The 27,658-nt window shown below is 39.7% G+C and overlaps 1 protein-coding gene across 2 annotated transcripts in view; it reads right to left on the reverse strand.

The window, feature by feature from the left end:
* Positions 1–27,658, reverse strand: part of EIF4G3 (eukaryotic translation initiation factor 4 gamma 3) — a 271,609-nt gene that overhangs the window by 215,845 nt on the left and 28,106 nt on the right. The window lies entirely within an intron of this gene.

Here is a 27,658-nt window from a genome sequence, read left to right on the forward strand (position 1 = left end):
CCCACTCCACTACAAGAAAAGCTATTATCTCAATGCTCAGCATAAGCAATATTCTTAAAGTGACAGCCTCAAGTTATCACTGCCTTTGTAAAAGGGAAAGTGAAAGTACAAACCCATTGCGCATACTGCTTTAGAGAAGACACAGGCAACTGATTTCAGGAAATGAAAACAAATGAATGAAAAATATATTTTTTGCAGTATGTCTTATTTAAGATTTAGGGCAATATAGTCATGTCAGTCAATTCATGCCTTCTCCACTTTCTCCTCCTTTCTACATAGTTTTTGATAATGAAAAAGGAAAATGTATAACAAAAATAAGGGCAGAATTTCAAAACTATACCTTATTTCACAAAGATACTATACATGACTTTTCAAAAGAAGCACTATTTAAAATACAGTTGCTTTGGAAATAGCTATAATCCCTTTAATATTATCAGTTCTGACCCATTAGGGATATGTCTTATAAAAATTAACTAGAAATGGATCAAAGACCTAAAGGTAGAGGCTAAAACTGTAAATTTTTAGTAGTAAACAGGATAAACCTGCATAACCTCAAATTTGGCAAGAGATTGTTAAATATGTCATCAAAAGCAACAGCAACAACGACAAAAAGATAAAGTGTACTTCAACAAAGTTAAAAACTTTTGTGCATCAAAAGACACCAAACCATCAAGAAAGCAAAGAAAACAACTCACAGAATGGGGGGAAATATTTGCAAATCATGTCTGGGACTTGTATGCAGAATATACAAAGATTTCTTACAACTGAATAACAAAAAACACAAAAATGCAATCTGTTCCATATCTGACAAAATTCTAAAAGATAGTGATTGATCTTTGCTACTTCAGTGAATTTATACACAGAATTTCTCTCTGCTAAGAAACTTCTTAATTCTGATTTAACTGTTCTCCCCAAGGTGAGCAGCTTCTCAGATTAACTTAACAGTTTTCACCTCAAAGTAGTTTACATGGAAAAGTGTCCAACAGAGGAAACTGTTTTTCTTATTTACATCAGACCAACTAGTGCCGTTAGCCAAATTAATTCACCCAACTGCCACATGCCAAAAGTCAGGTTACTGAAAATACTTGTTCCCACCATGCCAACTATCAAGGAGACTGATGGGGAAAATCAATACCTTTTATTAGTACTACCTATCGCCAAAGCACCCCCCACCTAGTGTTTGAGTAAATCTAATTTCCCCTGAAGAATATGATCTGATGAATACCAATGGCAATATAAAATACCAACCATCACCACTTAGAAAACATAATTCTCTTCCTTCTATACTCATCATTCTTAATATCAAAGTACACTAGAAACATTTTCGTCACTCCATCTACTTACAAATTCACAGCCAATAAGAACTGCAAAGTATTCTACAAGTTCATCTCACTGCTCCCCCACACACACACCCAGAGCCACCTCTAAAGAACTTATTAGAGCAGTGGTTCTCAACCTACAGGTCACGACCCCTTTGGGGGGTCGAACGGCCCTTTCACAGGGGTCGCTTAAGACCATCGGAAAACACATATATAATTACATATTGTTTTTGTGATTAATCACTATGCTTTAATTATGTTCAATTTGTAACAATGAAATTGGGGATCACCACAACATGAGGAACTGTATTAAAGGGTCGCTGCATTAGGAAGGTTGAGAACCACTGGTCTTAGGCGACCCCTGTGAAAGGGTCGCTCGACCCCCCAAAGGGGTCGCGACCCACATGTTGAGAACCGCTGCTCTAGATGATGCTCAAGAGTTACTAGCTATAACTAATTAAGAATGTTACACATATGGTTTCTTCATTTATTGGGGAAAAAAATAAAAGTTGCATACAATTCTAAATATATGACAGGCCTCAAAAATGTTAATTATATACCAGTAAAAGTTGAAATTCAGCTTGTATACAGTTCTAAAACTATAAAGCCTGAGTTAAATCTAAAACCCGGTTCTCTATTAAAATTTATTTCTACCCTGGCGGGTGACTCAGTTGCTTGGAGCATTGTCCCATAGACCAAAAGGCTGTGGGTTCGATTCCCAGTCAGGGCATGTTGTTGTTAATCCCCACCCAAGGATTTTTCCATAGATTTTTAGAGAGAGTAGAATGGAGGGGGATAGACAGAGAGAGAAGCATTGATGTGAGAGAGACACATCAATTGGCTGCCTTCTGCACTCACCCTGACAGGGGACTAGGGGCCAGGGATGGAGCCTGCAACCAAAGTACATGCCCTTGACTAGAATCAAACCTTCAACCCTTCAGTCCTCGGGCTGATTCTCAATCTACTGAGCCAAACAAACCAGTCAGGGCTGGTGTTACATTTTTTTAAAAAGCCACTAGTTCTGCCCAGCTGGCATGGCTCAGTGGTTGAGCACTGACCTATGAACCCGGTCAGGATATATGCCCGGGTTGTGAGCTCGATCCCCAGTATGGGGCGTGCAGGAGGCACCCAATTAATGATTCTCACTCATTATTAATGTTCCTATCTCTCCCTCTCTGAAATCAATTAAAATATATTACATAAATAAATAAATAGATAAATAAAATGCCATTAGTTCTGTCAGAAACTCACTCATACAAGTGGTTTCCATTAAAACCATTATTGAACAACTACTGAATAGAAGTGCTTTACGTGTGCCTCCCATTCCATCACACAGAATATAGAAAGGTGTATACACAAGGGTCAAGTTTTAATTAAATAAGTAATTTTTACTGTTTCAAAGATATTTAAATGAAACTGGTGCTTTTTTTTTTAAAGAATGCAGATTGGTGAATAACACATTCATTACTAGTATAGTTTGGTACTTAATTCATGCTAAGGTACCAGCAATATGACCCACCATTGATTCTGCACCATCAGTGAAAATGTCAATAAAGTGAAAAAGGCATAAAATGTCTTAGAACAATTATTAAAATAGTTCTGATCTCTGCCTCTAAATGGTATGCTACCCCTAAGAAAGCCATGCTCTCTCACAGGAACCCCTGATGCCAGGATTAGAATTTCCATTGCCAATATCTAGAATATTCCTAGTACAGAGCAAATACAGGTAAACAGACCAGAAGCACAGTGCCCCAAATACGGGTACCAGAGAATCTCATAAATGTACTTATGTTAAATTAATGGAAAAAGGGTCATCAAATGAGATCATGAAAAAAATCCAAAGAGCTTTTCATTCACACTGACAGAACTACTATGCATTTGATAAATGATATATAATTATTCATTAATGTGCTTTCTGAAAAAAGAACAAACTAGTCTGTATGATGGGTTGCATTCCTTTAACCCATGTTTAGTAAAATTAAAAAATTAATGTAGCAAGAACAGCCTTCTCTACTATTTCCCCACTGTAGCCATTCCATCTGGGCCTCAACTCACAGTCATGTAATTAATTCTCCTTCACTTCATTCTTAGAATCTTACACTCAGGCCCATCCAACAAGGCTCATCAGTGTAGCTAAAACCATTAGAAAAAATAAAAACTCCTTATCTTCCTTTTTTCCAACCCTTTTTTTCCTTTTCTTTAGTTTCAGGTTTAAGTAGCTAAGCACCCACCTCATGACACCTCTGTCTGAAATGGGCACAGCAACTATGACAAACTGAGCCAGTGACACCAATACAGTCCAAGGGCTCAAGTTGAATCCAAGCAAGTCCTTTAATCTATAAACTAGAACCAATAATTCCAGCCAACACCTACGTTTCAAAAACCTTGAAAATACTTCAACTTGAAGGCCAGAAGACTTAAACTGAAACAGATCAATTTTGCACTGTTAAAGAGGCTTATTATAACAGTTCTAGAAAACACTAAACTCCAGAGACAGTTTATTCACATCACCAATCTAAAGTACAAATTTGATTTTAGCATTCCAGTTCTTCCACTTACTACCTGTGCAATTTCTGGGGGAGTTACATTTAACATCTCTAAGCATGTTTCTTCACCTATAAAATAAGGACAATAATAGCACCTACTTTGGAAGTTGATATACAGTTTAAAGAATTTATTTAAGGCATTTAACCCAGTATTTTATGAACACTGGAGTACAATAAATGACTGCTAATATTAAGACCTCTAAGTGAAATTTATCTTTTTAGTATAAAGGTCAAATAAGGTACCAAAAGCAGCTGAACCAATGACAAAATAACAGAAAATTTCCCTCATATTTCAATCACATATTTATATACTAACTTATATAATAACTATAAATAAATTTTCACCATGTTGTATGTTATATTCTCTTCTTACAATATATGACAATGGAGTTCTAGCATCTAAAAATTTAGTAGCCCTGGCCAGTGTGGCTCAGTTGGCTGAGCATCACCCCATGCACCTAGAAGTCACCGGTTCAATTCCAGCTCAGGGCACATTCCTGGGTTGTGGGTTCGATCCCCAGTGGGGGGAGGGGGTGCAGGAGACAGCCAATCGGTATTTCTCTCTCATCGATGTTTCTATTTCTCTCTCCTTCTCACTTCCTCTCTCTAAAATCAGTAAGAATATATTTTTTAAATAAATAAATAATAAAATAAAAATTTAGTGCAGTCATGTGCCACTTAATGACAGGGGGAAATGTGCCATTAGGCGATTTCATCATTATGTGAACACCATCGTGCACTTACACAAACTTAGATGGTATAGCCTACACACCTAGGCTATGTGGTATAACCTACTGCTTTTAGGCTACAAATCTCAATAGCGTGTTATTATACTACAACCATAATACAATGGTTAAGTATTTGTGTATCTAAACATAACCACACATGGGAAAGGTACAGTAAAAATACATTTTAAAATGTTTTTAAAATGGTATGCCTGTGTAGGGCACTTACCATGAATGGAGCTTGCAGGACTGGGAGTTGCTTTGGAAAGTCAGTAAGAGGTAAGTGAGTGTGAAGACCTAGGACATTACTGGATACTACTGCAGACTTTATAAACTCTGTACATTTAGGGTATACTAAACTTATTTTTTAAAATATCACTCTTCAATAATAAACCTTAATTTAACATAATATTTTTACTTCATAAGCTTTAAAAATTTTTGAAACTTTTGACTTAATAAAAATAGTTTTATCTGGTGACCATCAATTTGTTCCTATAGCCTTGTAGTATAGTTTATCAGGTAGCATGTTACCTTCAACTTTGTTCTTCCTTTCCATTTTTCAAATTATTTTAAATAATTTTTATTGATTTTAAGCGAGAGGGAGAGAGGGAAAGAGAGTAGAAGGGAGAGGGAAAGAGAGAAAAACAACTATGTGAGAGTGGAACATCAACCGGCTGCCTCCTGCTTCTTACACATCCCCACTGGGAATCGAGCCCAAAACCCATGTATGTGCCCTGACCAGGAATTGAAACCAACAACCTTTTTGTGCATGGGACAACGCCCAGCCAAACCACACCAGCCAAGACTTGACTCTTTTGATAACACTTAGCTTAAAACACAAACACATTGTACTGCTATACAAAAAATATTTTCTTTATATCCTTATTCTATAAGCTTTTTTTCTATTTTTAAATTTTTTTTGCTTTTTATTTATATTTTTAATCTTCACATGAGGATATTTTTTCTTTTTAGAGAGAGTGGAAGAGAGAGGAAAAGACAGAAACATCGATGTGACAAACACATTGATTGGTTGTCTCCTGCAAGTGCCCCAACCAGGACCAGGGCCAGGGCGGTGCCTGCAACTGAGATACATGCCCTTGACCAGAATCGAACCCGGGACCTTTTAGTCCACAAGCCAACACTCTATCCACTGAGCCAAATCGGGTAGGGCTGCTTTTTAAACTTTTAGATTTTTGCAACCTCCTCATCCTCAGAAAATCCTTTGAAGTCATGGACAAACATCCTGAATGTATTCTGTCAGATGCCATGCAGATACTCCTTGGTGACATCATCTCCAAGCCCAAGCAAGGTCCTGGATGCAGCCATAGATGTTGTTTATAATCCTTCCAGAATTGCATCAGTGTCTTCCTCAGTTTCAGCAATGGCGTGGGCAAAGGTCCTCCTCATGTAGTAGGCCTTAAAAGCTGCTCTAACTTCTTGATACATTGTTTGATCAAAGAGATGGTGTCTGAAGGGAGAAACACTTTGATATTGGGTTGAAGATCACCAATAAAAGGAGGATGTCCAGGAGCATTATCAATATTAAATGATGTGTTCTTTTCCAAAGTACTTCTCCACATTGCTGGCAAAGCAATTCAGGACATCTTGGAAGCGGAGCTGGGCCATCCATGTCTTCTTATTGCTCCTATACTACACTAAAGAGTGTGTGTTTGTTGATATGTGTGAAGGCCCAGGGATTTTCACCGTGCCAAATCACAAAGGTTTTTAATTTGTAGTGTGCAATATTGCCCCCCCAAGCAAGACTGTGATCCTGACCTTAAAAGCCTTGAAACCCAGCAATGATTTGACCTCCTTATAGATCAGGGGTGGGCAAACTTTTTGACTCCAGGGCCACAATGGGTTCTTAAACTGGACCGGAGGGCCGGAACAAAAGCATGGATGGAGTGTTTGTGTGAACTAATATAAATTCAAAGTAAACATCATTACATAAAAGGGTACGGTCTTTTTTATTTTTAGTTTTATTCATTTCAAACGGGCCGGATCCGGCCCGCGGGCCGTAGTTTGCCCACGGCTGTTATAGATGAAAGTCCCTTTAAGCATCCATTTCCAGAACAGGGAGGTTTAATTCATACTGAATATTTACTCTGACAAGTAATTTTCCTCCATGATCACCTTATCTAGAGTTTCCAAACTTCAGCTGCCTTCATTTCAGCACTCACCTCCACATTAAGTAATGAATAATGATTCTTGAATCATTTAAACCATCCAGAGCTAGCAGTAAGTTCAACTTCCTGGTGTGGTCCAGCCTTTTCTTTAAACATGTAAACAAAGGGGGTGGGGGGAGGTAGAAGATGGTAAAGGGGCCATAAATGGTGACAGAAGGAGACTTGACTTTGGGTGGTGAACATACAATGCAAATAGAATTTTATACCTGAAACCTATATAAATGTATTAACCAATGTCCCACAATAAATTCAATAAAAAATTTTTTTTGAATGCAAACAAACTTTTTGCTTTGGCCAGCATTGTCATGGTGCTAGGAGGGATATACTTCTGTGTCTGGTCTTCAATCCAACCCAAGTCATTTCTCCATGTCTGATATAGGCTCTTCTCAAAATTAGTCTCATTGCCTTCATTCTTGTTCTTCAAGATCATAGCTATGGTAGAATGAGACAAGCCTGACTCACCAGCAATAACCGACACTGATTTTCCACCTTTGTAGATCTTACTCACTTTTATTTTTGTTTCCAAGCCAATCACTCAACATGGCCGTTACTGGCAACATTAGCAATGAATGGATTTTGTACACTTAGGGGTCATGATGAACAAAACATGAGCTTAAATCAAGCATAAGAGAAAATAATGCAATCAAGAGATAGTGGACAGCCCAGCCAGTGTATCACAGTTCGATTCTCGGTCAGGGCACATGCCGGGTTGTGAGCTTAATCCCCAGCGGGGGGCGTGCGGGAGGCAGCCAATTGATTCTCTCTCATCACTGATGTTTCTATCTCTCCCTCGCCCCCACGTCCCGCTTACTTTCAGAAATAGATATATATGGTTTTTTAAAAAGAGGCGCAGTAAATACAATGTATGTGAGGCTGCTGATGGCATACACAGCATACTGTTTTGCAACAAACTTCTTTTCCTAGTAGAAAAAGTACACTCTAAAACAGGTGGGGAATCTTTTTTCTCTCAGGGGCCATTTGGATATTTATAACATCATTCGCAGACCATACAAAATTATCAACTTAAAAATTAGCCTGCTATATTTGGTCAAATACCTAATTAACTCACCCCTAATGCCTTGGCAGGGCCAGACCAAATGATTTTGCAGTCTTATAGAGCCCGCAGGCTGGCTATTTCCCACCCCTGCTTTAAAATAACAGTAAATAGTATAGTGTAGTAAATATATACATCAATAACATTTATTATCATCAAATATTATGTACTGTACAAACTGTATGTGCTATACTTTTCTATGACTAGTGGTACAGCAGGTTTGTTTACACCACAAACATGTGAGTAATGCACTGCACTACAGCCTTGTGAGGACTACAATGTCGCCAGGTGATAGGAATTTTTCATCTCCATTATAATCCTCCAGGGCCACCGCCATATATGTGATCTATCATTGTCCGAAATTCAGCACATGATTGTATATACTTGTTTAATACTGAGGTTATTAAATAGAACTTAAAATCACAAATACTTTCCAGGAGACTCTGTGTACTGTCAAGGATAATGCACTGTGTGGCACACTAGGTTTACCTTAACGAATGACTAGTCTAGGAGGAAAATTTGTAACAGATGATGGAATAAAAAACTCATAAACTTTCACAAGACACAGATAAAGACTTTTAAGGTCCTCCAAATCTCTCTTAAGAATACAAATACAGCCCTAACCGGTTTGGCTCAGTGGGTAGAGCGTCAGCCTGCGGACTCAAGGGTCCCGGGTTCGATTCCGGTCAAGGGCATGTACCGTGTTTGCGGGCACATACGCAGTAGGGGGGTGTACAGGAGGCAGCTGATCGATGTTTCTCTCTCATCGATGTTTCTAACTCTCTATCCTTCTCCCTTCCTCTCTGTAAAAAAATCAATAAAATATATATATTTTTTTAAAAGAATACAAATACAACAAAGGTGGGTGGTATGTGCAGTAGTGTGTGTTATGTTATTTCTATACGCATAAAATATTTCATTACAAGATAAATCAACTGTGTAAAAAAAAACCACACAGAACTCTTGAGTAGTGAAAATTTTTAAAAATTGTAAAATACAGTCCAGCTATGATAGTTTACATATGCAAATATAGCATGTTTTTAAAAATAACTTTTGCTTATTTAGCTTGATAGTTTATTTCTATATAAGGAAAAAATAGGACAAAGGCCAACACTATTAACTTTTGTCTGTTAAGTGAGGCAAAAGGCATTCTTTGAATAATCCACATAACTGTCTAAATTCTCCACTTTATATTATCTAGTAACACAAAAACATAGAGTAATTTAAAAACCATTTGACACTGGTGAAAAGAATCTTGTCTGTTTTCATTATGAATATCACCAACAATGAGTTAGATGGGATACAGCCATAAGAGAAGGAAATAAAGTTCATTGTTACTTTACTTTTTAAATGACAAATAATTTCAACAAGATCTGGTCTTGCACTATGGCACTTAGATGTAACAGGGCATACTTACTTTATCAAAAAACACAAGAGGAAAGTAAGCTTCTTTTCTTTTCACTTTTCATTAAAAAAAAACTTGGAATGTTCTTTTGCAACTGTTTGTTTTTAGGTAAGGAGGTAAAATTCTAAAAAAGATACTGTTGCTGCTGCAAAGTATGAACAATGAGACTGGGGGTGGTGAAAGAGAAAGAGCTAGTGCGAGCCCTAACAAAGGCCGAGCACACTGGCTACGGCTTAACCCTGAGTATGAAAGCACTCTTTGTCTTTCTGGTCAATGCAAGGCCATTGAATGTCCCAGTATATAGGTTTGTTTTTTTTAAGACAGGAGAAGAGAGAGGATGGGGGAGTTCTGCCTCTTTAGGGGATATCTCCTCAGCTGCCTGGATACATTAAAGACGAAGATGGCAAGGACACAGAAAAGCTTTCCTAGCATGCAGCTCCCCAGGCTTTGTCTATTACACACAGGCCAGCAAAAGGACTCGTGTACCCTGCTTACACTACAACTCATTTTACTAATAAACAAAATTCCAGAATTGCATTTCTTTTTCACATTGACCCTTTCAATCTAGTTCATTCAGAAAACTACAGAGATAATGAAGTCTTTTGGCTTCCAATTTGGACTCCAGAAATTATAAACCCGCCCCCTTTGCATCAGTAAAGTTTAAATTTAAAAACACATTTCACTTTTTGTTCACCTGTTTTTCAAAAGGCCAGTAACCTAAGGAGATTTTCTAATTAAGGCAACAAATGTTTAATGTTTAACGTAGGTTCACAATAGAGACCTCACATTTCAGCACAATATCAGGGTGTGGATCATAACCATTTTCCTCACGGCCATAATTTCACCAACAAAAGGAAAGTTAGTGAAAGAAGTTGTCACAGTTTAATTAATTTGATTGATATCTCACTGTATAATTATCTTTGGAGATACAGTTGGCATGACACATCATTTCCTTTCAGGTTCTAAACAAAGAAAAGACTCATTCTCTAGTATTAAGAATAAAAATTAAAATGTCAATTTGCCTTAAAAATACACACACACACAAACACACATACAAAGAAAGTTAATATGTCTTATTGGAAATGTTCATTTCAAAATCCCACCCCATGACTAAGATTTTATATATGCATATGACTGACATTATGCAGCACTATATTAGAACTCATGTATGAGACAACTCAGACTACAAATGCACTTTATTAAAGTTTATTCTAATGGTTATGTAGATATTGTTTAACAAGAAATTTGGCCTTAACACTACTTTAAGAATTAATGAATTCCATCTTCTGAGTTGAAATGAGTATGGAATTGTAAAATAAGAGATTTGGAAAAGTCCTGGGAGATAATCTTATAAAAATGAATGTTGAACTAAATAAAGAGGAAAAAAAGATTCAGAAATTAAGGAACATGCTGAAGGTCACACAGCTAAATTTCCTTTATAATGGCAGTAGAGAATAAAAAACCAAATTCACATACAGTTTGCAACCTCATTTTTATTAGGTCATGATTTGCAAATGAATAAATCTTCTACTAGTCCCAAAGGGCCTCTAAACAATTTTCTGAAAATCATACTGATTTCTGAAATGAAATGGTATTTCAGTGAGAATAAAGAAATGTAATAAAAACAAGGAATGACAGCTAAATTTATTAGGTAAATAAAAGGAAGAAGTAAATATTATATACCTTTTTTAAAAATCATCACTCAAAGATATTGTGTCCATTGTTCAGAGTTGGGGGGTGGGGGTAGGAGGAGAGAGAAAGAGAAACTTTGATTGGTTGCCTCTCCCACATGTCCCGACCCAGATGGGGATTGAACAAGCAACCAAGATATGTGCCCTTGACTGGGAATCAAACCCACAACCCTTTGGTCCATGGGCCAATGCTCTAACCACTGAACAACCAGCCAAGGCAATCTATCCTATATAATAAAAGCCTAATATGCTAAGTGTCCAGTTGTCCAGTCAGCCATTCAACCAATCAAAGCATAATATGCTATTAATGATATGCTAAGGCCGCTCAACCGCTCGCTATGACGTGCACTGACCACCAGAGGGCAGACAGTCAACAGGTTGACCAGTTGCTATGATGTGCACTGACTACCAGGGGGCAGACACTCTGACCTATAGGTTAGCTTGCTGCTGGATCCGGCCGATTGGGACACTCCCTGGAACCCTCCCGCAGTCCCTCCCAAGCTGGCCAGCCTCCCGCATCCCTCCCTGGCCCCGATCATGTACCAGTGGGGTCCCTGGGCCTGGCCTGCGCCTTCTCACAATTCGGGACCCCTCGGGGGATGTTGGAGAGCCAGTTTTGGCCCAATCCCGCAGGCCAGGCCAAGAAACCCCCACTGGTGCATGAATTCGTGCACCAGGCCTCTAGTCTACACTAATAAAAGAGAAACATGCAAATTGGTGTCACTCCACTACACCCACCAGCCAATCAGATGAGTATGTAAATTAACCCAACAAAGATGGCGGTTAATTTGCATACGCAGGTGGAAAGCGAAGACTTAAGACAACATAGAAGGAAGCCAAGTGCTGCAGAAGGGAGCGAAGCTGCAGAGAAGCAAGCGGGATGGCGGAGACGGGAGGGAAACAAGCTGGCGGCGGAGGCGGGAGCGAAGCCCGCCTCGGGTTTCGCTCCCTTTCTCTGCTTCGCTCCAGCCACAGGAAGCCCTATTCTTGCAGGAATCTTCCTGCAACGGGCCTCTAGTGTGTGTGTATATATATATATATATATATATAAAAGCCTAAGCGACCGTTACGCTTAGCGACGACTGGTCGACCAGTTGCTATGCTACACACTGACCACAGCCAACCTCCCACAGCCAGCCAACCTCCCCTGGTCCCTCCCCTGGGAGGGCAAATCTCCCGTGGTCCCTCCCCCCATCCCTTCAGCCCCATCCGGCAGCCGGCAGGCCCCCAGGCTCTGGCCAGCAGCTGGCAGCTCTGGCAGCTGGCTGAAGATCGGGACTGGGCGAGACGGCCCCAATAGGCCCTGATAGCTGGCTAGGCCTAGGAACCCCACCCGTGCACGAATTTCATGCATCAGGCCTCTAGTATTATATACTTTTAAAACAGGACAAGGAAAGCTACAGCTATAAACACAGCCTGTAGATCTGTAGATGTCCTGTGCTATTAACTATAACTATTTTTTAAGATGACTATTAAAAAAATTTACATGATACAGAGGATAGATATAAAGTAGAAAGTACCAGAACAGAAGGATGTAAGGTAGTACCTTCCATCCAATCTTTCTCTCCTAAAGGTAACCACTGCCAACTTTATGTATCTTTCCAGAAACTTTCTACAATGCAGTGTCATTTTTAACAATTCTTAAAAACTGCTTCTAAAATTAATCATTGTGGTTTTTCTAAAATAATAAAAAAAATATCAGGTAATTATAGGTTTAAAAAAGGAAAATGAAATTTCTAAATCTGACTCATTCACAATTCTATAAACATGATGATGAGGATTGTTACATAGAGAAATGTTATAAAATAGAAAGAATAAATGTACCAAGTGTTAACAAAACTATTTGGTCTAATATTCCACCTTTAAAGTTCATTTTTAGCATTTAATTTCACACAATGGATCCAATTAAAATATACATACTAGAAAATCACATTATCACTTTTGACAAGTCATATACTCTACTAAATATTTTTTAATGCACAAATCATGATTGCCTCTTTGAGGATTTTTAAAAAATATGTTTTTGTTGATTTCTTTTAGAAAGGAAGAGAGAGGGAGAGATAGAAACATCAATGCGAGAGAAATACTGATAAGCTGCCTCCCGCACATCCCCTACCAGGATCAAGCTCACAACCCTAACATGTGCCCTGACAGAGAATTGACCCAGCAACCTTTTGGTGCATGGGATGACGCCCGATCGAGCCACACCAGCCAGGGTTTGACTATTTTGATAACACTTAGTTTAAAACACAAACACAATGTACAGCTGTATAAAAATATTTTCTTTATATCCTTATTCTATAAGCTTTTTCCTATTTAAAATTTTTTTATTTACTTATTTATTTACTTTTTAAACTTTTAGATTTTTGCAACCTCCTTATCCTCAGAAAATCCTTTGAAGTCACAGACAAACCTCCTGAGTATATTTTGTCAGATGCCATTCATACATTCCTTGGTGACATCACCCCAAGCTCAAGCAAGGTTCTGGATGCAGTCATAGATGTTTGTAATCCATCCAGAATTGCATCAGAGTCATCTTACATTCCCAATGCTCTTCTCAGCTAAATCAGTGAAATTATCTGTGCTGGTTAAAAAATAGAGGAAGAACGACAGAGAGGAAACTAAAAGCTTGAAGTATATGTAAAATGTCTTAACATAGAAAACAGAGGAGAGGGAGATTTTGCAAAGTTTCCTTTCCTTTGCTGTGCTCTCTACCATTGATTTCCAAGCCACACACATTTTAAAAATAATAATAATAATAATGTGTACATACTTCCATATATAGTTATTCTCACTTTTCATTATTTTAGCCAAGATCACCAAAGGCATCAACTCCCTTGCTCTAAAGTTTGACACCCCCCACATACATCTGTGGTGAAAAAATACACACATTTTAAAGTATGCAGTCTGTGGAACCTAAACCAAGCTAATTAAGAATCATTCACTCATAACAACATAAAATCGCCATTTCAGTATTCTCTGGCTGAAGATGAAGTCAATTTAAATCTTAGTCAAGATTTTCCTCTCAGAATAAAACACTACTGAATCTACGTACTGCCCTGTACTACTTCAAGAAGTGCTTCATCTTCCAGCGTCATAAAATTGTCTATTGCTTGTATTTGAAGGGAAAAATAAGACAACTTATTTTGTAAATACTGACCGCAATTGTATGAGTGGAATTTTTTAAAGATGGATACTTCAGATTATGTCAACAATAAACTCAAAAAAATTTGCCCTTTAAAGTAATATTTTGCTTCCATAAATTATTTTTTTAATTATATAAGCATAGAACATTCAGAGACACTTTTAATGTGTTTCTCTAAAAAAGAAGTTTAAGAACATTTGTATTTCTATTATGCTACAAAAACTTTCAACTTTGTTTTTTCAAAGGTTCAATTAGCCCTAGCCGGTGTGGCTCAGTGGATACAGCGTGGGCCTGCAGACCAAAGGGTCCCAGGTTCTATTCTGGTCAAGGGCATACCTTGGTTGTAGGCTCCTCCCCGGCCCGAGCCGTGGTCAGGGCTTGTGCAGGAGGCAACCAATCGATGTTTCTCTTACATCGATGTTTCTCTGTCTTTCCCTCTCTCTTCTACTCTCCAAATCAATGGAAAAATATTCTCAAGTGAGGATTAAGCAAAAAAAAAAAGGGGTGGGTAGCTCAATTAATTAAAAACAACATTATAGCAATAAAAGAATGAATGAACTAGAACTACATACAACTGGTATGAAACTCACAATGTTTTATTTAAAAAAAAGATAATTATGTGTGATTGCATTCATATAAAGTTCAAAAACTGCCCTGGCCGGGTTGCTCGATGGTTAGAACCTAAAGGGTCTCAGGTTCGATTCCCAGTCAAGGGCATGTATCCTCTCCCTCCTACTCTCTCTAAAAGTAATGGAAAAAATATCCTTGGGTGAGGATAAATAATAAATAAATTAAGTTCAAAAACTGACAAAAAATAATCTATGTTGTTCAAAATAGGTCAGTGGGAACAGACACTGACTTGAAAGGACCCAAGGGGTCTTCTGAGGTTCTGGTAATAGTCTATTATACCTTTGCCTCACCATCATCATATAGTTTAATATGTCATATTAGTGTTTTCAGGATGTGAAATTTACTGTGATGTTCACTTATGATTGTTTTAGAGTATTAACAGCAACAGATAAACTTTTATCTATCCACAAATACAATTCTTCCATTGTAACAAAATTAGGCGGCAGCAGCAGCTTTATGGCTCTACCACTTGGCCACCCTGATCAAATTTCTAAACCTCATGTGTTTAGAAATGGAGTTGTGATGATTAAATGAGTTAATCCCTTACACAGTAGCTGGCATAATCAGTGCTTAATAAATATTAGTTTTGGGGTAGGAGGGAGGCAGTTAACTGTTATTCCTTCAGTGTTTTCTATACCATATTCTCTTCTAAACCTTTGCCTCACCATCATCATCTAACTCAGCGGTTCTCAACCTGTGGGTCGCGACCCCTTTGGCAGTCAAACGACCCTTTCACAGGGGTCGCCTAAGACCATCCTGCATATCAGATATTTACATTACGATTCATAACAGTAGCAACATTACAGTTATGAAGTAGCAACGAAAATAATTTTATGGTTGGGTCACAACATGAAGAACTGTATTTAAAGGGCCAGAAGGTTGAGAACCACTAATCTAGCTCCTCCATACTCAACCAAATATTAACCATTCCTCGAGTCCAAGTTTAAATCCTTCTTCTTTGACAAAGTATTTTATGACTACTCTACCTTCAAGTTCCCTTTTCTAAGATCAACTGCATTTGCTCTAGCTGGTTTGGCTCAGTGGATAGAGTGTTGGCCTGCAGACTGAGGGTTCTGGGTTCAATTCCAGTCAAGTGCACATGCCTGGGTTGCGGGCTCGATCTCCAGTAGGGGACATGCAGGAGGCAGCCGATCAATGATTCTCTCTCATCATTGATGTTTCTATCTCTCTCTCTCTCTCTCTCCCTTCCTCACTGAAATCAATAAAAATATTTTAAAAAAAGATCAACTGCACTTATGAACAAAACTGCTAAATAATATAATGTACATACGTTTTGTTTACATTAAAAGAACCATATTTCACTTCCCCCATGTGCTCCTCCCTAATGCATAGAGAGAAGACAATAACCTAAGTTGAATTTTCAAAACACAGTAGTCCCCCTTATCCACGGTTTCATTTTCTGTGGTTTCAGTTACCCACATCAATTGCGGTCCAAAAATGGAAAATTCCAGAAATAAACAATTCATAAGTTTTAAATTGCACAATGTTCTGCATAGCATGGTGAAATCTCATGCTATCCCACTCCATTCAACCTGAAATGTAAATCATACCTTCCATCCAACATATCCACTCTGTATACACTATCTGCCCGTTAATCACTCAGGAGCATCTCTGTTAACAGATCACAGTATCATAATGCTTGTGTTCAAGTAACCCATATTTGACTTAATAATGCCACATTAAATTAACTTTTATTAGTCTATTATAATTGTTCTATTTTATTATTAGTTATTGTTGTTCATCTCTTACTATGTCTAATATATAAATTAAACTTTATCATAGGAATGTATGTATAAAACAAACATTGTGTGTGTGGTCTGGTACTACCCGCGGTTTCAGGCATCCACTCGGGGTCTTAAATAATATGCCCTGCACATAAGGGGGAACAACTGTATTAGGCCCAGGGATCTTCTAGAAATTCCTAATACTGTACTTAAGTGATCACTGATAACTACTCCATCACTTCAAAGTCCTACTACAATACCCCAGCTAAGAATTAAGTGAGGAGAATAAAAGAGGGTGAGGGAAGGGGGGGGGTATGACATTCAAAAATTTGAAGCTCAAAATGAATGCCTATACTATAAAAACCAAAGACTAATTTCTATACCACAATATGCTCCTGGGATGAAGTGGAGTGCTCAAGGTAAGGGGAGAGAGAGGTGCAGCGTTTTGAAAAGGAGCCTCTCAGCAGCGGCAGGGCATTGGGGGAAAGATAATAAAGTTAAACACAACACTAATAGCAGACACTATTGAGCACTCTGTTGACGCATGCTAAGCACGTATATGCACTTATCATTTAAGATTCAAAACAAGTTCCGGCCTGATAGCTTAGTTGGGTAGAGCATCGTCCCAATATGCCAAGGTTTCTGGATCAATCCCTGGTCAGAGCATACACAAGAAGCAATCATTGAAGGCATAAATAAGTGGAACAATAAATCAATGTTTCTCTCCCCCCTCTTCCCCTCTCTCTAAAATCATTTTTTAAAAAAAAAAAAGACTCAAAACAATGTGTGAAATAGGTGCTATTATTAAATCCATTCTATAGATTAGGAAGCTGAGGAACAGAAAGGTTAGGTGGCTTTCCTAATATCACACAGCTAGTGAGAGAGCAGAGATTCAACCCAGGTCACCTGACCTCTATTCCAATGAAATCTGTGGCCATCATCCTCTATTTCCCTCCTGGAATAAATGTATATATTTATAAACAATTAACTTAAGAACTGGAGAGAAGGAGAGAGAAACCAAGATGGCAGCATAGGTAAACACCTGAAATTGCTGCCTTGCACAACCACTTCAAAAATACAACTGAAAGACAAAATGGACATCACCCAGAACCACAGGAAGGCTGGCTGAGTGGAAATTCTACAACTAGAAGGAAAAAGAAAAGCACACTGAGACTCAGAGGAGGTGCGGAAGTAAAGTGCAGAGGTACAGAAGCGCACGCAGAAAGGGCTGTCAACTGAGGACACGGTTGTCTTTTTCAATCGGGAGGGAGACACAAGCTCCCGACTGATCTGAATTACAGTTCCGACTGCTCTGAACTACAGTTCCGGGCAAGTCTCTGGGGACCCAGACTCATACGGGGAGAAACTGGACTGTATGGCATCGGGAGGAACTCCAAGGCAGATTTCTCTCAGAGGTGCTTGCAGTGACTACCAGGGGACACTGAGACCCAGGGCCTCTTAGGGCAGGGCTGAGGATCAGCCAGAGCTGTTTGCTCCGCCCTGCTGATTCCCTGAGACCCCGCCCCACCCAAGCTGTGCACAGAGGCTTTTGCATATGAATGGCCTGGCCCTTTGCAATCTAAAATTACCTAACAAACTGCAGCTGGGTCAGAGACCCAGAATATCCAAAAGAAGGCCCAAGGCCCCCCCACAGCAGCTTGCATTGCTTCACAGCTGGGCCTCATCTGGGCACCTCCAAACCCCAAACAAGGAAGAGGAATCTGCAGATCTCTCCATAGCTCCTGCTGGGTACCCTCAGGCAGAGGCTAAATTAGCACCTCCTTAGAGATCCAAGAGCCAGTGTACCCAGTGATCAGAGTGGGACCATCCAGATTACAACTCCTCAGATCCATAAGGGACACACTCAGGGGGCAGACTCAGTGAGCACCAAAGCCCCACTGAAGCAAGTCTTGCCCCAGAAGGGTGTCTTCAGCACCGAAGTTCTCCCACCGTAGACAGAGCTGATTCTCACAGCCAATTGTCCTGGAGGTCAATTCCTCCCAGTGATACCAACAACAATCAAGGCTTAACTACAACAAGACTGTGCACACAGCCCACAAAGGGGTGCACCAAGAGTGTCCACCTCAGGTAATTGGGGAGGCTGAGCCATTGGGCCCTATAGGACACCTAGTACACAAAGCCACTCTATCAACACAGGGAAGCAGCGAAAATGCGGAGACAAAGAAACAGGTCCCAAATGACAGAAATGGAGGAAAGCAAACTACTGGATATAGAGTTCAAAACCATGGTTATAAGGTTTTTCAAGAATTTTCTAGAAACCGCCGATAAATTTAGTGAGACCCGCGAGGATATGAAAAAGGACCAACTAGAAATTAAGCATACACTGACTGAAATAAAGAATAATATACAGAGATTCAACAGCAGACTAGAGGATCACAAGAATCAAGTCAAAGATTTGAAATACAAAGAAGCAAAAAACACCCAACCGGAAAAGCAAAAAGCAAAAAGAATCCAAAAATATGAAGATAGTGTAAGGAGCCTCTGGGACAACTTCAAGCATACCAACATCCGAATTATGGGGGTGCCAGAAGAAGAGAGAGAGCAAGATATTGAAAACTTATTTGAAGAAATAATGACAGAAAACTTCCCCTACCTGGTGAAAGAAATAGACTTACAAGTCTAGGAAGTGCAGAGAACCCCAAACAAAAGGAATCCAAAGAGGACCACACCAAGACACATCATAATTAAAATGCCAAGAGCAAAAGACAAAGAAAGAATCTTAAAAGCAGCAAGAGGAAAAAAATCAGTTACCTACAAGGGAGTACCCATACGACTGTCAGCTGATTTCTCAACAGAAACTATGCAGGCCAGAAGGGAGTGGCAAGAAATATTCAAAGTGATGAATAGCAAGAACCTACAACCAAGATTACTTTACCCAGCAAAGCTATCATTCAGAATTGAAGGTCAGATAAAGAGCTTCACAGATAAGAAAAAGCTAAAGGAGTTCATCACCACCAAACCAGTATTATATGAAATGCTGAAAAGTATCCTTTAAAAAAAGAAAGAAGAAAAAGGTAAAGATAAAAATTATGAACAGATACATATCTATCAACAAGTGAATCTAAAAATCAAGTGAATAAAAAATCTGATGAACAGAGTAAACTGGTGAATATAATAGAATCAGGGGCACAGAAAGGGAGTGGACTGACAATTCTTGGGGGGAAAGGGGTGTGGGGGTGCGGGAAGAGACTGGACAAAAATCGTACACCTATGGATGAGGACAGTGGGGGGAGGGGGTTAAGGACAGAGGGTGGGGTGGGAACCAGGTGGAGGGGAGCTGTGGGGGGAAAAAAGAGGAACAACTGTAATAATCTGAACAATAAAGATTTAAAAAAATAAAATAATAAAAAAAAGAAAGAACTGGAGAGAAGCTTAACAAAGCTATTATTTCAATTTGAAAGGATAAAGAAGTTCAGATGAGCTTTCAATATAATACCTCTTCCACTACATTATATAAAAACTCCTTTATACCAAAGAATAAATTGTAACTAATAAAAAGAAAATCATATATTTTTAAGAAGCCAAATAATTTCTATCCTCCCATATACTGAAAAACAATGACTAATTCAAAACATGTAACTTACTTTTCTGTTCATTTATTATCAATTATGAAGTACAAGGTGAGAGAAGAAAATGTCATTTTTTGAAATGTCATAAATTAGAAAATGAGTTACAAAATTAAATTTGCTTATTAAATCATACTTAATATGTTTTCACATACTTGATGTTTCAATACTTTCAGCAGTTAGTACCCAGAGAGAGAACAAATTTCCTGATAGATCAAACACTAGATTTTTTTCAGTTTGGGCTAATTCAAATTCAGTGGTGACTGAATTACTATAGTCCAGGTCAATAAAATCAAGCACTTTCATGTAAGAAAACAACACAATTTAAATGTGTGAAAAACTTTTTTCCAGGGCATTTAACACATCATCTGGGGGCTAAATTTGCCAGTTTACATTACACTTGTGAATGATTTGTAATTGCACTTAAACTGGTAACAATGCTGTTTCCATCAACTACAAGTTCAGACTTGGGCAAGACCTACATCATGATGATTTTGAAGGCTAGAGATTTACAAGCCAAAATCATGTATAAAGGTGAAACTGCACAGCTGGAAAGATAAATCCTATATAATAAAAGGCTAATATGCAAATTTACCAAACAGCAGAATGACCAGTCACTATGATGCGCACTGACCACCAGGGAGCAGACGCTCAATGCAGGAATGCGCTCCCACAGGGGGAGCACCGCTCAGCCAGAAGCCGGGCTCTAAGGATGTCCCCCAAGGGCTTCCAGACTGCGAGAGGGTGCAGGCTGGGCTGAGGGCCGCCTGCTCCCCTCCCACCCCCCACCCCCCCATGTACAAATTCCGTGCACCAGGGCTCTAGTGTAAATATAAGAGTAATATAATCCAATCCTCTAGAAACTGTTATTCCATTTGATGGCCAGGCCTTTATTCTTATGAGATGTCTTCATGATGTCCTCATTCTCTTTTAATGATAAATTATGAAAATACCTGAAGATTGTAAGACATTTATCTAATCTCAATATATCTGCTATAATTCTTTTTATCTGCCCCTAGATCACAACTCTGAGACAGTGGTGGACTTAAGACAAGAAACCTGTGGCGGAGGGGTGAGGAGGGGAGTGAAGAGTCAATGAAAAAGAAGGGACTGATGCCTTCAGTACCTAAACTGAAGTAGATCAGAGCATTTAAGCCAAAAATTTTGCTTAAAACTTACTGTCACTAAACTAAAAATAAAGGGGTGAGGGACAAATTTGACAATTTTTTACCTTTAAACAGCAGAAAACAAAGTTAGCTGCATAAAAACTTCATTTCTAGATTATAATCAAGAAAAATTCTGCCACAAAAAAGTCTGGCTGGTGTGGGTCAGTGGTTAAGCATCGACCCATGAACCAGGAGGTCACAGTTGGATTCCCAGTCAGGGCACATGACCAGATTATGAGCTCGATCTCCTTGCAGGAGGCAGCTGATCAATGATTCTCTCTCATCATTGATGTCTCTCACTCTTCCTTCCTCTCTCTGAAATCAATAAAAATATTTTTTTAAAGTCCCATGAAAAAAAATAGATATACTATTCAATGGTATAATTCCAATGATGACAAAGAGTATGCATTCCGTGACAATACAATGAAATGTTGTGGTATAATAGTTAGCTTTCTGATAGTCTAGAGATCAATTCAAGAATTGGAAATATACTATATTCTCTTCCTCAAATATCTCAAATATTACATATCTCTTCCTCAAATTCAAGGTGTATTTCAGAGCTTTCAACAAATGTATTTCATTTGGGAAACACTCAACCTGCTATCTAAGAACCTTTATTAAAGATGTGCTATTGCTTGCTACATAGGCACTAATAGCTTCATTCATACTTAACTGTGTAAATTTAAAGGATAGGCTTTATTCTGCTTCTACAGAAGGCCAAGTCACTGAAGCATGTACAGACAAGAAGGCTTGTGTGCCTACAGGAGGACAAGATTCTTGGCAGAATTCTGAAATGTTCTCAAGCTGTCACAACCAACATTAGCTGAAATCTCAGTATGTTAACTTTAAAATTTTTCTGTACAGTCCTTCTTAAAATAAGGATAAAATGCATTCATTTTGGCCTGCTAACAAAATATAGTCCTAAAAAGGATCTTATACCTACTGTTTTCTCTGCCTTTGACATTCTATCCACAGGTATGCAGATATCCCCATGAGGCAGGGTAGAAAGAAGTTAGGGAATGCTCCCAACAAATGGAATGAAGAAGTAGAAGGCGACATCCAGGCCATCAGCCACTAGGTCCTCTCACCAGAGCCGCCGCCGCCGCCACCGCCACCACCACCACGCATGATCAAAGGGAAACAGTTTATGGCAGGAAACCTCTAAAGCGGTTGCAGAAGTGAACAACAACAAAGACAAGCTGAAACCAGATCAACCCAAGATGGAGGAAAAACTGATCAGAGAACAACCCCCAAAGCTCAATATACCAACACTAGAGGCCCAGTGCATGGATTCGTGCACCAGTGGGGTCCCTCGACCTGGCCTGCAGAGATCAGGCCAAAACTGGCTCTCCAACATCCCCCAAGGGGTCCCAGATTCCAAGAGGGCAGTTCTCAGGTGACGCACCCCGGAATCAGGCTCCCTCCTCTCTGGCTCTGGATGCGTCACCCAAGAACCACTGCTGCCAAGTAACTGCAGCTCAGCAGCTTCTGTGTTGAGCGTCTGCCCCCTGGTGGTCAGTGCGCATCATAGTTCCTGGCCGGTCGGCCGATCGCTTAGGCTTTTATATAGAGAGATTATAATGAAAGTGGACAAAACAAGTAGAAGGGAGGCTGAGGGGGATGAATGCAACATTTCTGGAACAGACCATATTAGAAACAAGACTCCCTTCCAACCAAAAGGTGGAGTCAGAATTTTGTGCCACTAAGTTCAATAACTGAAAACACATAGTAAAATCACAACAACTACTGAACACTTAGCACAACTCACTTGTAAGTTGGACTGTGTCCAACTCAGACTCACTGGACATGTGCTTTTGATTCCTTCACAGCAGCAAGTCCTAGCTCTTTATGTCTCTACCTGAATAAAACTTGCTTTCACTCTCACTTGTACTCATTCTTTTGTTTTTTAGCAATTTCAGAGAGGAAGGGGGGGGGGAGAGAGAGAGAGAAAGAGAGAACAAACCATCCCCTTGCACACTCCTCACTAAGGATCAAGACAAAAACCCAGGCATGTGCCCCAACCTACAATAGAACCGTGACCTCCTGGTTCATAGGTTGACGGTCAACCACTGACCCACACCAGCCAGATTCAGACTCATTTTTTTTTAAATATATTTTATTGATTTTTTACAGAGAGGAAGGGAGAGAGACAGAGAGTTAGAAACATCGATGAGAGAGAAACATTGATCAGCCACCTCCTGCACATCTCCTACTGGGGATGTGCCTGCAACCAAGGTACATGCCCTTGACCGGAATCGAACCTGGGACCCTTCAGTCCGCAGGCCGACGCTCTATCCACTGAGCCAAACCGGTTTCGGCTCAGACTCATTCTTGAAGTCTTTCCTTCACTAGTCAAGGACCCGGAGGTCCCAGAAGGTGCTGGGGCAGGACCAGCCACCAGCACAGAACTGGTAAGGTGACACTACAACTTAATGCTCCATTTTCTACAATCTCTGTTCAAATTTCCCCTTATATAAAAAAAGGCTTCCTTGACCACACTATGTAAAGTAACCACTCTATAACTATGAATCCTGAATTATTTTTCCACAAAGTTATTATTACCATACTAGTGGCCCAGTGTATGAATTTGTGCACAGGTAGTGTCCCGGGTTTGGGAGGGCGATCAGGGGCAGGGCCAGCACGGGTGGAGGGAGCCGAACAGGGGCAGGGCCGGCCGGGGGAAGTTACTACTGTCAAAGATCTTTGCAGGGTGTATACACATTTGCTGTTATGCTAAGCAAAATAAGCCAGTCAGAGAAAGACATGTATCATAAGATCTCACACATATGTGGAATCTAATGAACAAAAATAAACTGATGAATAAAATAAATCCAGAGACACAGAAGCATGGAACAGACTGTGGAATCTCAGAGGGAAGGCAGGGGTGAGTGGGTGGGAAGAGATCAACCAAAAAACTTGTATGCATATATGCATAACACATGGACACAGACAACAGAGTGGTGAAGACCTGGGAGGAGGAGGAGGGTGGGCTAGAAGGAGTCAATGGGAGAAAAAAGGACATATAAAAAATTAAATAAAATATAACAATTCAGTTCCTCAATCTATCTCACCACATTTAAAGTGCTCACTGCTGCCTGATCAGTGTGGCTCAGTGTTTGAATGTCGACCCATGCACTAAGACAGTGATGGTGAACCTTTTGAGCTCGGTGTGTCAGCATTTTGAAAAACCCTAACTTAACTCTGGTGCCGTGTCACATATAGAAATTTTTTGATATTTGCAACCATAGTAAAACAAAGATTGATATTTTTGATTATTTATTTTATATATTTAAATGCCATTTAACAAAAGAAAAATCAACCAAAAAAATGAGTTCGCCATCACTGCACTGAGAGGTCACTGGTTCACTCCTGGTCAGGGCACATGCAGGAGGCAGCCAATCAATGTTGATGTTTCTCTCTCATTGATATTTCTATCTCTCCCTCTCCCTTTCTCTCTCGAAAAAAAAATCAATAAAAACTTAGAGAAAAATAAGTAAATAAAGAGCTCACTGCCACGCATGCTAGTGGCTGGCACATGGGACAGTGTAACGAGAGAAAGTTTTCATCATCACAGAAAGTTCTACTGGACACTGCTTGTCTGAAGTGTCCCTTGCTGGAAGCACATGAATAGTCTAATTCATATATTTTCCTAACAGAATTATTATCCTGAGAAAGAAAAGGTTGGAAGAAAAAATGTTTTTTAATGTACACCAATCCCAATAATACCCCAATACAATCAGAGGAAAGAAGTTCTTCTACAGTCTCTCATACGAATTATATTTCAAACTTATCTGATAATTCTTTATTGCTAAGGTTTTTCCCCACATAATTTCCTAATGTGCCTAAAAGAAAGCTGTTAATAACAAAAGGGGCTGCTGCCTATTTCTAGAAAGATTTAAAAAATATAAATATGAGACTGTGCCTGCCCTAATCATGCTAATAGAATAAAAAGGTCAAAAAGGACTTTGGACCCAGCTGGCATGGCTCAGTGGTTGAGCACTGACCTATGAACCAGGAGGTCACAGTTCAATTCCCAGTCAGGGCACATGCCTGGGTTGCAGGCTCAATCCCCAGTGTGGGATATGCAGGAGGCAGCTGATCAATGATTCTCTCTCATCACTGATATATCTATCTTTCTCTCCTTCTCCCTTCCTCTCTGAAATCAGTAAAAATATATATATTTTTTAAAAAGGACCTTGGCCCTAACCGGTTTGGCTCAGTGGATAGAGCATCGGCTGTGGACTGAAGGGTCCCAGGTTTGATTCCAGTCAAGGGCATGTACCTTGGTTGCGGGCACATCCCCAGTAGGTGGTGTGCAGGAGGCAGCTAATCGATGTTTCTCTCTCATTGAGGTTTTTAACTCTCTATCCCTCTCCCTTCCTCTCTGTAAAAAAAATCAATAAAATATATTTTTTTTTAAAAAAAGGACTTTGGGCCCTGGTCGCATTTGCTCAGTGGTTAGAACATCTGCCTGCAAACCAAAGGGTCACAGGTTCAATTCCTGGTCAAAGTCAAGTACCTCCTTGGCAGGCTCCCCAGCCCCAGTAGGGGCATGGGTGGAAGGCAACCAATTGATGTGTCTCTCTCACATCGATGTTTCTCTTTATCTCTCTCTCCACTTTCCTCCCTCCCTTCCACTCTCTCTAGAAACCAATGGAGAAATTATCCTCGGCTGAGGATTTTTTTAAAAAGGGCTTGAGAGTTAATTCAGTCTAATTAATTTTACAGAGGAAGAAACTAGGCAGAGAAGTAAAGTAACCCCATAGAAAAGAACAGATGTCAGAAGCAGACCAAGCAGGTTAAAAAAAAAAGGGCGGGGGGTGCCTAGAAAGCCAGGAAAGTTTTATGTTTTTCCCAGAATTATGGCATATTATCCAACATATCAAAATAATCTACTTTTTAAAAAATATATTTTTATTGATTTCAGAGAGGAAGGGAGAGGGAGAGAGAGAAACATCAATGATGACAGAGAATCATTGATCAGCTACCTCCTGCACGCCCCACACTGGGGATCGAGCCCACAACCCAGGCATGTGCCCTGGCTGGGAATTGAACCATTACCTACTAGTTCATAGGTCGATGCTCAACCACTGAGCCACTGAGCCACATCAGCCGACAAAATAATCTACTTTTGTAAAAACTTTTATTTATTTATTTATTTATTTATTTATTTTTAAGCCTCATCCAAGGACATGCTTAGAAAGAGAAAGAGGGAGGTAGAGGGAGAATGGGAGGGGGAGGGAGAAAAATGGGGGAGGGAGGGAGGGAGGAAATCGATTGGATGCCCTCCATACATGCCCCGACCAGGGATCAAACCTGCAACCCAGGTATATGCTCTGACCAGGAATTGAACTAGCACAGGACAACCACCAACTGAACCACTCTGCCTAGTCCAAAATATTCTACTTTCAAAAGGGAATGATAAGCACTAATAAAGGTCAAGAAACTCTACGTTAGATACCAAAGTTTTGTCTTGTGTAGGAGACTCTTAGTTTTTCCTTACAAACCCTAATTTATTACTTAAAAATGCTTCATTGGCAGATAACTTTTTCTTTCCATAATACAATCACATTATTTATTCCCATAGTCTATTCTCACTAGTCAGAATAGATTTCAATTAAGTCACAAATATAGCCAACTAAAACTGAAAGCAGAAATATTTACTAATTATTTTCAATGGAAACATAATTCCAATGACAAGGTTAGAACATAAACAATGAAAGTGAAACAAAGACAGAAATAATTTCTTCTTTAATAAAATCACTTCTGTCTTCCTAAAATGTTATTTCAATTAAAACTAAAGTAGTATTTATCCTGACTGGCGTGCTCAAGTATTAGCCTGCCCACCCAAGGGTCATGGGTTCGAATCCTGGTCAAGGGCAGGGTACCAGGGTTGTAGGTTCGATCCCCATCTCCCATTGGGGCCCACGTGGGAGACAACCAATCAATGTGTCTCTCTCACATCCATGTTTATCTCTGTCACTCACCCCCTCTCCCCTCCCTTCCACACTCTCTAAAAGAAGAAAAAAATCAGCCCTACCTGATTTGGCTCAGTGGACAGAGCTTCGGCCTGCGGACTGAAGGGTCCCAGGTTTAATTCCGGTCAGGGGCACATGCCCGGGTTGCAGGCTCAATCCCCAGTAGGAGTGTGGAGGAGGCAGCCAGTCAATGATTCTCTCTCATCATTGATGTTTCTCTCTCTCTCTCCTTCTTCCGTCCTCTCTGAAATAAAATTATTTTTAAAGAAATCAATGGAAGCCATAACCGGTTTGGTTCAGTGGATAGAGCATCGGCCTGCGGACTGAAGGGTCCCAGGTTCGATTCCGGTCAAGGGCGTGTGCCTTGGTTGCGGGCACATCCCCAGGAGGGGCCGTGCGGAAGGCAGCTGATCTATGTTTCTCTCTCGTTGATGTTTCTAACTCTCTATCCCTCTCCCTTCCTCTCTGTAAAAAATCAATA

The sequence above is a fragment of the Myotis lucifugus genome, unplaced genomic scaffold (genome assembly GCF_000147115.1).
Source record: "Myotis lucifugus unplaced genomic scaffold, Myoluc2.0 scaffold_128, whole genome shotgun sequence".
Classification (NCBI taxonomy): Eukaryota; Metazoa; Chordata; class Mammalia; order Chiroptera; family Vespertilionidae; genus Myotis; species Myotis lucifugus.